At 35.7% G+C, this 3,541-nt stretch overlaps 1 long non-coding RNA gene across 2 annotated transcripts; it reads right to left on the bottom strand.

Moving 5' to 3' along the window:
* Nucleotides 1-2,178: 2,178 nt before the first annotated feature.
* LOC106675505 (uncharacterized) lies at nt 2,179-3,146 on the bottom strand. Of its 2 annotated transcripts, XR_013093601.1 has the most exons (4): nt 3,077-3,146; nt 2,868-2,979; nt 2,463-2,551; nt 2,179-2,350 (listed from the first exon to the last, which is right to left on the bottom strand). It is a non-coding gene; the product is annotated as an uncharacterized LOC106675505 (long non-coding RNA). The 2 variants fall into 2 exon arrangements; XR_003024912.2 differs by having other exon boundaries at nt 2,868-3,140.
* Between the last annotated feature and the right edge of the window lie 395 nt (nt 3,147-3,541).

Genomic DNA, 3,541 nt, shown 5'->3' with positions numbered 1-3,541 from the left:
AGCCACTTTCAATTTAAATGGTGGCACGCTGGTGACACCACCTTTAGACTGAGATTTATTCTACACCCTGATAAATAAGAAAATGTTTTTTTATAGCATGTACATTGTATAAAGTTTCTATTAACCCTAACTATGATCTTTTCTTTGTTATTTCTTTCAATTTCTTCCCTGAACCTTTACCAACTGACCCAGTGGCCATAGATACTGTAATTACTTTTGAAGTGACTTACTCCAACATTTTAGAAATGTTTACATGGACATTTCCAATGCTAGGAACTGTAGCTATCACTATATCATGGCTTCATCGCTTTATTGTTGTCCTATAAAAGGTTACAATATATCATCATATCTATAGAAAATACAAATAAGACAAATAAGTTTCACCATTACAAATGCTTCTTATAAAATGTACAAAACAGTAGTACAGTTTTACAAATAGCCAATAGTGTACGGTTAGTAGTACAGGAAAACAGTGTTGTTGTCTAATTTGTGTTGTACAGTTATTTCATTTTTAACCTTAATTTATATTTTATTCCTTCCTAGTTAAATTTACCCTTTTTAATTTTTCATATTTATTTCCTATCTTATTCATAGCCTTTTCCTTTTTTGTTTTCTTTAGGTCACGAGCAGTTGTCCAAGCATTTCACTACATATCGTACTGTGTATGACTGTGTACGTGACAAATAAAATTTGAATTTGTTGTTGAATTTGAATTTGTTGTTGTTTTCACCTGTTTCAAACCAAGACTACCGTAATTGTCGGGCTATAAGCCGCTACTTTTTGCACAAGCTTTGAACCCTGCGGCTTTTAGTCAGGTGCGGCTTTTCTATGGATTGTCCATGATTTTTGTCATATCGTAAGACGATTCCCAGATAGCAAGGAAACATTGAAACAATGTTGAGTCAATATCAGGCGATGTCATTGAATCAACGTTGAAGTGTGACGTTGACCTAACGTCACTCTTGCACCCTTTTTTAACATTGAAACAACGTCAGGTTTTGATGTTGAATCAATGTTGAAACCTGACATTGCTTCAACGTTATATTTTCTAATACTGTTGACATTGAAACAATGTCAGATTCTGATATTGAAACACTGTTGAGCTATGGTGTTGATTTTCCACCTCTTTCGCACAGTTGCTTTTTATTAAAACAGTTAAATCATGACTGGAAATCTACCTTTCTTTATAGGTATTTTAACCAATACTAAACTACTGCATGTTTCCATCAATACTTAAACCACCTAAACACATAATTGTACTTATTCCTCAAATTGGAAACCCTTTATAAAAACAAACACAAAACAAATGTCTCACAATGTATCATGTCAATATTAATATCCTAAAATAAGAAAGCATTGCATGTGATGTAACAGAGAAAAAAAAGGTCAATAGGCATGTTTCGTTTGCTAAATACTTTATTAAAAGACAGTTTCCTATTTACATTTATATGTTTCACAGAAGTTTGTAATTTTTTACTCTGGGATGGGGATGCATGATGTGTGTCCTGCACCACCCAAACGATCTGGGGCGTATCGGAGCCATTTCTGCACTGCTTGTGCAAAGACTAACTCAGACATAGAGTTTGCCCCTAACTGCTGCGTCAGACCATCTAGGACAAAAATACACACACACACACACACACAAACAAAAAAAGTGAATTAGAGCACATGAATAAGCTCTTGTTAACTGTCTTCAGCGGGGAGAAAGTATGTAAACTCCTAGGCTGATAAACATGAAAGTCAAGAGGCGTAAATCTGCAAACTGCCGCATTTGATTCCCAAAGAGCTATGAGCGGAAAAAGTGATAAGTCTTAGCATGGTGTGCCATGTATCCTTTAAAACAAAATAAACATGGGGTCCTCGGGCTGTACAAACTACAGCCCGAGGACTAAACAAGCCAAAGACCAAAGACTCCATCTCCAGATTAACCGGACATGAAAGTCTTGTTATTAAGAAAGACAAAGTAATATAGCAAAAAAACAGTAAAACTTACCAAATATGTATTTGCAGAGCGCTGTAGCTTTAAATGCTCTTTTTTGCTTTGTCTGGTCCTTGGTTTTTTTCCCTGCCCAAGTACCGAGGCCAGCTCGTTTGTAATGGCATTTACACATTTAAATCCCATCTGACAGCTATTACACTTTATAGTTACAAAGTGTACATAACCTTTATATACTTACCATTGCCTTATTTGCCTCTTGTGATTGAAGAGCTGCCTCTGCATTGTTTAGCTCCTCAATGTTGTGCAAGGGCAAATCCAGAGGCAGTACCCCAGCATCTACCGATTCATTGCAGCCGGTATTGCGGATGGCTCTGACCTCCTCACGGAGTTCGTTAACAGCTCTCGTCAGGTCTGACAGAAAAAGATAATTTTTTTTAAGTATTTAAGAATACAGACAACTTGTCAAAAGTTTCCTTGTGTCACACACAGATATGTACAAAGACACTAGACAGTATTTTATTACCTGGTATTTTCACTCGAGGGGCCTGGGGAAACCGTTTTTTGGTGGGCTGCTCATCCTCTGAGTCACTATATGTGTACAGGGGATTTGGTCTAAAGAAAAAAAGTTGAAAATGGTCATAAGTAATTACAAATGTGCTTTTGGAATATTATTTCCTAAAGTTACAGTTTGATTTATAACAACACACACAGGAAACGGAGATGTGCAAGAAGGTACAGTATACAAGGAATTTTTGAAGTGCACAAGTGTACACGGCTTTGCATTTATAAAAAAGTTTACAAGCTTCCACTTTTTGGACTATATTATGTGGTGATATTGCAGTATGCAAGCACCACAGATATGTATAAAAGACAAGATCATAAATTCTTAGCAATCAAAGATATGTTTATGAAATAAAAAAAGTTTTACTTGTGCTTTCTTTTATGACTGGTCTGAGTTTCAGCTTCGGACTGAAGGTCAGACGTATCACAGTGTTCACTTAGATATTTCTGAAGACTGCGTTCTGCTTCGTGAAATGTGTCTGGAAGTACAAACACAATGTATGGCCAGACATAAATTAGGACACGAAAAACTTGTTATTGTTACATTTATACAACACCAATCCAGATGATACCCACCATGGCTTATTAGAAGTCGGACTGGTGCATAGGTGAGCCATGTTGCACCAGGATGAACTCTCCTCTTTACTGCGGCGTGGATCCTGAATGTGTCTCATGGAGGATATGGAGGCCATGACAATTTCTCCCCATTTATCCATGAACTAGGGACTATTTCTGTACCACCAGTGTTAAACTGCACAATGCACCAGTCTTTCATTTTTATCTTTTTTTTTAATTTGGAGTCCTTTTTTGCCCTGTCTAGGATAAACAGGAAACAGATAATTACAATATATTTCATAGTCACTACAAAACTTGATCTATTGATTGAACTAAATAATAAATAATAGCTTAAAATGTATATAGGCAACAATTACAAGCAAACCCGATAAAACATACTCTTTTTTTTTTTTTTTTTTTTTACATACAACTGCGTGTGTATATGTAAGCATTTAAACACTGAAGATAATAAAATTAACTGTATTT

The sequence above is a fragment of the Maylandia zebra genome, linkage group LG16 (assembly GCF_041146795.1).
Source record: "Maylandia zebra isolate NMK-2024a linkage group LG16, Mzebra_GT3a, whole genome shotgun sequence".
Lineage (NCBI taxonomy): Eukaryota > Metazoa > Chordata > Actinopteri > Cichliformes > Cichlidae > Maylandia > Maylandia zebra.
This window is presented reverse-complemented; position numbering and strand designations above follow the sequence as displayed.